General features: G+C 39.8%; 1 protein-coding gene and 2 pseudogenes across 14 annotated transcripts in view; 2 read left to right on the top strand and 1 right to left on the bottom strand.

The window, feature by feature from the left end:
- Positions 1-9,050, bottom strand: part of TPK1 (thiamin pyrophosphokinase 1) — a 335,883-nt gene that overhangs the window by 118,129 nt on the left and 208,704 nt on the right. The gene's annotated exons all lie outside the window — the stretch shown is intronic.
- LOC145716644 (SNRPN upstream reading frame protein pseudogene) lies at positions 3,127-3,375 on the top strand (annotated as a pseudogene).
- Positions 3,522-4,313, top strand: LOC145716643 (small nuclear ribonucleoprotein-associated protein B' pseudogene; annotated as a pseudogene).

Here is a 9,050-nt window from a genome sequence, read left to right as displayed (position 1 = left end):
GCCTGGTGATGGGTATTAAAGAGAGCACGTTCTGCATGGAGCACTGGGTGTTATGCACAAACAATGAATGATGGAACACTACATCAAAAACTAATGATGTAATGTATGGTGATTAACATAACATAATAAAATAAAAATAAAAAGAAAAAAAAGAACCATTTAGGAGGTTCAGGGAATCTTGGGGGAAAATGCAGATTGTGACAGGAGAAACTAACTGCACTACAAATATAAGGAACTAGCTTTGGAAATGAATAGTATATAAAAGTACAGGCAAAGGAACTGCATGTAAGTCCTGCACTCTAGTTGATGAAGTTTCCTACAGGGGCACAAGTTAACAATTCGAATCCTGCTGTCCATGTACACTGAAATTCAATAATTAAATAGATGGTGGAGGGTGAGATCCAGGTTTCTCACTGATGGAGTAGGAGATTACAGGCAAGCAAGAGGAATAAGCTAGAATGATCCCTGTGGTAATAGATTCAAGTTGGAAACATAATAAAAACTCACGTTTAACTTAATATGGACGCATATAGAAATATGTATAAATATGGATATATACACAGGTCAGTATACACACCTGTATTTCTTTGCTGAGAAGGCCTATAAAAATGACACCCCAGTAGCAATAAGCACACCTAGCATCCAGAACTTGGTTTAATACCATTCTTTAACAAAAGGAAACTGAACTCTAAAGAGCACTGGATGCTTCTAAGACTAGCGCAAGAAATATACAAGATGAGCCTAGAACATCTTGTAGTAGGCAGAAAACCTTACACATGCATGCATGTATGGGATGGATGGATGGACGGACGGACGGACACACACACACAATTTATGGGGCTATGTCAAAGGGACTAGGACCCAAGTGAAAGAGTTCCCAATGGCCAAAAGTGAAACAATTTGAACCACCAAAGAAAGAAAATATCATTAGAATACAAATCAAAATATAAAAGAAGAATTAATGAGTCTAATCTGAGAAAAATAAATTACTGACTACATTTTTAAATGAGGGAAAAGAGAGAAATCTCCACGCAGAATAATTCCAAATAAATTATGTAACCACGCTAATGGAGTGGCGGAATAACATGTGGGCGCACACACTGACTTCCTTTCGGAGTACATGTGGAAGGGGTGTGGGTGGGGGGCACAGGGCAATTGTACAGCGGGAAAAGCTGACAGACATTACTTTTAGCCAGGTGACCAAGGTTAACAAAAACAGTCATAAATCATGTTGATTGTACGTATCTTTGATATAATGTGATAAAAATGGTACTTTAACTGCATGTCTTCCTCTCTAAAACACACGGACCCAGTCTGAGCATGAGAAAAACATCGACAAATTCTAACAGACAGCCATCCTACAATATATGTCTGACAGTACTCCTCAAAACTGTCAAGGTCAAGAAAAACGAGGAAAATCTGAAAAAAATGTCAAAATTAAGAGAAACTTAAGGAGACATAATATCTAAATATAACATGGGATTCTCAATGTGATCCTTCAATAGAAAAAGGTAAGGACCTATGAACAAACCATGGATTTTAGTTAATAAAAATAAATCGGTATTAAGTATAACAAATCCACCATACAATAAATTAGTAATAATATGAAGAACTACGTATGGGGGACAAGGGGACATATACGGGAACTCTTTGTACTATCTGCTCAATCTAATCTGTAAGTCTAAAACTATTCTTTTTTTGTTAAAGATTTTATTTATTTATTTGAGAGAAAGAGAGAGAGCACATGCATGAGTGGGGAGGAAGGGCAGAGGGAGAGAGTGAGAGAAACAGACTCTCCACTAGTGAGGAGCCCGACAACACTGGGCTCCATCCCAGGACCTTGGGATCATGACCTGAGCCAAAGCAGACGCTTAACTGACTGAGCCATCCAGGCGCCCAGTCTAAAACTATTCTTAGAAGTAAGCCTATTACTAAAAATATACAATTATGTATAATGCACACACCCCCCAAATAAAATCAGAAATAAGAAAATAAAGATAACAAGAGAAATGCAAATTTGAACTATTCTGGAGTATTATGCCCCACCTATTAGATAGATAAGGCTGAGAGGAAATGGGTCCTCTTATAACTGCGTTGTACAACCCTTCTGGTGGAGGACTTGAAACAGGCTTCATCCAGATGCTCTGAGACAGTGGTCACAATTCTAGGGATCTATCCAAAAGATACACTGGCAAAAATACAAAAAGACATATGAGAAAAACTATTCATTGCACTGCATCCCATCACTATAGTCCTGACTTATAGACAAACTATAGCCAGTGGAGTATATCAGAGAGGCTAGAAACAGATCCACATATACACTGATAACTGATTTTTTACAAAGCTGCAAAGGCAATCCAGTGGGGACAGAATATCTTTATGACAAATGGTGCTGGAACAACTGGACATCCACATGCAAATGGAGGAATGTCGATCCATACCTCACATGGTATACAAAAAATAAATCAAAGTGGATCACAGTTCTAATGTAAAACCTAAAACTATAAAACTTCTAAGAGAAAACATAAAAGGAAACTCTTGTAACCTTAGGCTAGATAAGATTTCTTAGATAAAACACCAAAAGCAGGATCCGTAACATAAAGGATGGGTAAAGTGGACTTCACCAAAATTTTAAAACTCTGTTCATCAAAAGAGTACTACCCTATAATATCGAGTCTGAAAGGGAAGTAGAATTATGAACTCATGTTAATTGAAAAAAAAAAAAGTCTTAGCTTTCTCAAGTGAATCAACTTAGTAGCTACAAGCATTCCCTTTAATGCCCAGATTATGGTCTCTAACTATTATTTCTTATTAAAAGGACCTTTTGGAGAAATTCCAAAACTCAGCCAGGAAATGGGCAAGATGAGCCGAGAACATACTACAGAAATAGAAAGCAAGAAAGTTATCAAAGACTAGTGGGTTTGTGTCAAAAGGATTCATTCGGGAGCCAAACTGAATATGCTCCCCCTGGCCAAAGATAGGACACTTTGAATAGCAATAAGGATAATAATGAAAATGGACTGATTATACCTATCAAATATGCTTAAATCCTCAACGAAAACTAGCTGATTGGTGTTGAAGAATGTTACGGAACGGGCAGAGTGGGGTGACTGCCAGAGACGCCTGATGTTCTGTTCTGAGTGGGCCAGGGGCCGCTGACACCTGAGACGGACCACTGAACAGCACACATGGGAGGTGGAAGTCCAGGTCCAAGGTGGAAGCACAGCCTCGCTAAGCCAGCAAGAGTGTCAGCTGTAGCCAAGGCGGTGTCAGCAGCAGCAAGTACCTGTGGCGGATTTCCAGCTGGAACCGAGACAGGCATTCTTAGCTGAGACACCAAGCGGTGGTGAAAGCAGGATTGGAACATCCAGGTAGTTGACTGCCAAGTGCAAAACTGAGCTCCATCTACTGTTGGAAGCTTCTGCCCCAAGCCTGCATTGTTTGTAGGAGAGCCTGCATCAAACCTTTATCTGGAGCCTTCCCTTGGCTCTTAAGGATCCTGAAACTACTGCAGACACTAGATGTGGTGCGACAGGAACCATGACTGTGGGAAAGAGCAGCGGGTGCTGCAGCACAGTGACCCCAGAATGAGATGTACCCTGCGAGGCGGCCAAATCTTCACCGGCGCTTGGAAGGCTTTTAACTAGAACACGAACTTAAGCCTTTGGGAGTGTGAGGAGTTCAGGAAGACCAAGCCGGAGACTGAAGCAGCCACAGTGTGAAGAGAAGTGGGATTCGGGTCTGGTGCTGCTCCCTGGGGAAAACCTGGCTTCCATGACTGTGGAAGGAGCACCCCCCGAAGATGCCGGCACCGCTCAGGCACCGCTTGCTGCAGCTGCAGGAGGCCCTGGGCTTGGCAGGGCAGCTGGCAGAGGAGTGCCAACTGGTGCTCCAACTCCCCGGGCTCCTACGGGACTAGCAGGCCCTGTCCGGGGGGCCGCGGCGGGGGGGCATCGCCACATGAAACGAAGGACCCTGCAGGAAAGAGGCACTGTAGGGACTGCTGCAGCTGCTGTTCCTGCCAGCAGTGCTGGAGCCCCAACTCAGCACCCACCAGGACAGGGGACCCTCCCGTGGGCAGAACACCACCACCTCCAGGCTCCCCACGTGGAATGAGACCACCCATGCGCCCACGAGCTGGGCTTCCCCCTGCTTGAGGGACACCAACAGGCACGCCCCCTCCAAGAAGGAAACCCCCTCCACCAGGAATTAGTGGTCCACCTCCCCCAGGAACACACCACCGAGACCCTAGGGTACTGTTGATCCTTCTAAGTCCCCTTTTTCTCTACAATGTGTCTTATGAAACTGTGTAGAGGGTTTGTGAGGTTTTGCTCCCTCTTTGCTGTATTGAGTAAAGCAATTAAAAAAAAAAAAAAAGAATGTTAGGGAATCAATTCATTATTTTGAAAAATAGTAAATTAAGGGAAAAAGAATTTACAGACTATTCCACAGGATAACCCATTAGCTGGTCTGAGGGAAGCTTTTCTTTCGAGAGGTATTTCAGGCAATCAATGAAGTAACAGCGGCAGAAGAGGTTAGTACTAGCATTCAGCAAATGCTAATAAGGTCATGGAGGCGCACGATGGTCACCAATGCTATGACATCACAATAAAGAGCAACCAAATGTTGTGATGTAATATCACCCATTTCAGGAATCTTCCAATTTTTTAATGTCTGATCACAGCTCTAGAATTACCTAAAAATTACAAAAATTCAAAGGAAAATTGAAAGTAATGATACCATGCCACGCAATGAGCCCAGACTGAAAATTCCATAGAACAAGTGACAGAGTTTCTTCAAGGAAAAGGTTGAGGAAGGAGCGGAATAAAAAGAGGAATGAGAAGAAAAAGGGAAGTGCAGGCACAGTCAGGCAAGGGGACCTACTGTTTAAAAGAACAACAAAAACACCAACCTGGGTGGCTCAGTAGGCTAAGGGGCTGCCTTCAGCTCAGGTCATGATCCCGGGGTCCTGGGATCGAGCCCCACACCGGGCTCCTTGCTCTGCGGGGAGCCTGCTTCTCCCTCTCCCGCTCTCCCTGCTTGTGTTCCCTCTCTCACTATGTCTCTCTCTGTCAAATAAATAAAATCTTAAAAAAAAAAATAAAACAAACACCAACCTACTGCAACAGACAGGCCTTGTTTGGGTCCCTGATCACACAACCCACCATAAAACATCTTAAAACAATGGAGGAAATGGAGGTAAACACTTTATTTCATCACATTAAGTATTTTTAACTTTTTTGGGGTGCAAAATGGGACTGCACTTATGGTTTTTAGGAATCCCTTTCTTTTAGAGATACACACAAAAATATTTTTTAGTGGCCATAAAAACAATACACAATTTGCAAGGACATATAAACAAAAAGATAACTTATACTAGGATGGTTTTTTATGCGATGAAAAGGGAATCCTAGAGGGGATGGGATTTGAATCAACAAATCCTAATCAAATAGTGAAACAAAATGACCAATGATGACACTGTGCCAATAATTTATGATTAATTCAGCCCTTTCCACTTGAAGCCCTAAGGAAAGAAATCAAACAAAAACAAAACAAAACAAAACAAGCTTTCATATACATGGCCTTAAACATTTTAATTTTCATGAAAAGCACACACATTACCATTCCAGTTGCACATGGAAAAACTGAGACTCAGAGTCTCGAGGAGCCACGGTTAGTAAGAGCCAGTCAGGACTCGAGCCTTCCATGCAGAGCCAGAAGCCCTAGACAACACCCACATGTGTATTGAGTAATTTAAAATTTTCAGACCTAACAAAGCAGAGGATAATAAATACCACATGGCTTCTTCATACATTTGCTCATTAAATATCAATTCTATAATTAACTATGATATATAGTTTCCTTCCAGTTCCCTTTGTAATGATTCTGAATGTTTCCTTTCTTTGAGAATAACTCCTCTCCGAAAGAGCCTTGCTGTAGTAAACTTCTATTTTAGACATAAACGCAATTTTTCATATAAAAAGTATTGTAGATAAAAGGAAGAGAGGACAAGATTTGTAGCATTAATTTTTTTAAATGTTGCACATCAACATTTTTATGCTAAGTAGTAAGTTAGAATTTGGTTCATAAAATTGTTTTAAATGAAGTATGTATTAAAGATAAGATGAATTTAAAGAATTATGCACTATTTGGTTTTAGAAATGAAATTCTTTATGGCAGCCTACTGGACGGTATGCAGTATTAAGTGTTGCTGCTAATAACTTGCCATATTTAACACAATTTAAAATCATGTTATGAAAGGGGCTGCAATGAATTGGTGCTTACAAGGGCAGGAATCTTTGCATCTAAGAGGTAAGTTCAATGAACAGAACGAGGTCTGCATACAGAGTTATAGCTATGGCCTATCAGTCTATGTTTCTGTCACTGAAAACAGCCCTAATTTGTTTTTCTCAGGGACAGAGCAATGTAGCAATTAATAAGAGCACAGAGCAGTACATATGCACGCAGAATGCCTTCGCATATCTCATCTCTGCGGCTTACTAGCTGTATGTACAACCTATCTGTGGCATATTACGTGCTGCTTCTGTAGGCTTCCATGATATTCTGTATATATTTGTACTATGAAGCTTATTTTATTATGAAATCATGATCTATTTAATGATGATACTATTAGCTCTTTGAGAGGAACTTATTCGTCTTTGGTCTAGCAATTTGTAAATACCTGATACAAATAAGTCTTTAATAGTATGTTGGTTGAATGAATATACGAAAAACCTGTCCAAGTCCTTCTATTTTTCACAAGGCTTACTCTGCTCTGGGAAATATTTTATAGTGTGAAATATGCTCAGAAAAAAATATTAAGGTTTACTCATAGCTTTTCAATTACTATTATCAAAATTTCAAGGAGTGCCCACTTCTTAATAGCCTAGCTTCACCCAGGAGAAAATAAATCCTTCTCCACTGTCCCCTGAGCAGCATTTTTGTACATTAACCTTCCCTGATAAAAATAAGACCAATGTTCTATACTCTGTGCCTTTTACCTTGAGGGCTTCTGGTTAGGAGTGAAATTGGCTTCCTATCATCAGACAGTTGGAAAGGCCAACATGTATGTAATTAATCAATTTTGAGGTTCCTCTATCAACATGACTTTTTCCAAAAAGAAAAGACTCTGATTCATTACCATTACTACCTCAGCTATAATAGAACATTCTTCTTCTTTGGTAAGAAAACCGTGATTGTGCCCATTCATTTCTATTTAAAAACACATACACTCTACAAAGGATGGCAGGAAAGCCTAATTCTCTGTTATAAAAAATTATGTGGTATTTATAGGCTATGTTTAATGAGTTTATCTTTTTTTTTTTTCTTGAGAGAGAGAGCACAGTTGGGGGTGGGTACAGAGGGAGAATGAGAATCTTAAGCAGGCTCCACATCTAGTGTGGAGTTCAATGCAGGGCTTGATCTCATGACCCTGAGATCATGACCTGAGCCAAAATCAAGAAATGGACGCTTAACCGACTGAGCCATACAGGCGCCCCAATGAGTTTATCTTTTTAAATTGCTTTTTCTACACTGAATGGCATCATACCAAGCACACGAATCATGTAAGTGCAAACAGAATTATGGAGTGGAGAAAGCTAAAGCATCAGTCTGACACGGATTTGGAATGTGGCTTTACTGTTAAGGAGTGGAATAACCCCTGAAAGCCAATTCATCTTTATAAGACCCAGTTTGTTCATCTTTAAAACTGGATCATATTGTCTCCACTTCATAAGGTGTTCTGAGAGCAAAAGAGGTCTCAAATGGGAATGTGCATGGAACCACCTGAGGAATATTCTCAAAATATACACAGCTTCAACTCAAAGAACTACCTAGTCTGAATTTCCAGTATGTTCTTTCAAAAACTACACATGGATAAATGACAGTACATTTAGAAATGTCCTCATGATAGTCATAATAAAGAAATAAGGATGATCTCTACTGCTGAATAGAGTGGTTTTCAAAATATGTGAAAAAAAGGAGGTAGAGACATATATATAGTATGCTAAATTTCATATAAAAAGGGGGAAATGAGGGGCGCCTGGATGGCTCAGTCATTAGGTGTCTGCCTTCGGCTCAGGTCTTGGTCCCAGGGTCCTGGGATCGAGCCCCACATCGGGCTCCCTGCTCCGCAAGAAGCCTGCTTCTCCCTCTCCCACTCCCCCCGCTTGTGTTCCCTCTCTTGCTGTGTCTCTGTCAAATAAATTTTTTTTTTTTTAAAAAGGCGGGGGGGATGAGAAAATGTGTACATATTTGTTTTGGTTTTATTTTTTTGCAAGAATCTGAAAAATTCTGAAGGAGGGTGGTGGTGGTGGTGAGGGAGATAGGAATAAAAGCAAGACCTCTCCCGAGGGTATCTTTAATCAAGCTTTGCCTTTAGGCTATATAATTATTTGTAAAATATTTTAAATCATTAAAAAAATAAGGTCTTATAACTTCAAATCAACTGCAACAAATGAGCCTAACAGCATATTAAATAGGCAGCATAACCACAGAAAGAACAAATTTTAATATTTAAAGTGAGAAATTTTAGATACAGTACTCTGGCTGGGATATAATTTAAAGACAGACCTACAAAGACATCTTAAATTTCACTCAGTAGCTTTACTGTTAGTAGTAATGTGGGTATTATAAATATGAAACTGACTACTATATACTATAGTATAATACAAGTATAGCATTTCAAGCCAGGATTGTGTGTGTGTGTGTGGGGGGGGTGGTTAAAGAAATAAAAATATAAAAGTTTAAAAACTACATATTAAAACTGAATTCAAAATATCAATGTGGATCCACGATTTATACATACACACACACACACATACCTTTTTGCTGTTTTTAGTTCTGTTTACTGCGAAAGTCTAAAAGCAATGCCACACAGTACCAATAAGCACATCTATTACCTGGATCTTGGTTTCTAAATATCATCCTCCACGTTGAAGTATTTAGAACAAAGTGATGTGATATCTGCAACTTACTTTCAAATGGTTACCAAAAGAAAAAAAAAGGTTTATATATAAAACACACGATAAAATGTTTAAAAAATTACAAAT

This window comes from Leptonychotes weddellii, chromosome 12, assembly GCF_054177405.1.
Source record: "Leptonychotes weddellii isolate Sample4059 chromosome 12, ASM5417740v2, whole genome shotgun sequence".
In the NCBI taxonomy this organism is placed as follows: domain Eukaryota; kingdom Metazoa; phylum Chordata; class Mammalia; order Carnivora; family Phocidae; genus Leptonychotes; species Leptonychotes weddellii.
The sequence above is the reverse complement of the archived record's forward strand: the minus strand, read 5'-3'. Positions and strand labels throughout refer to the sequence as shown.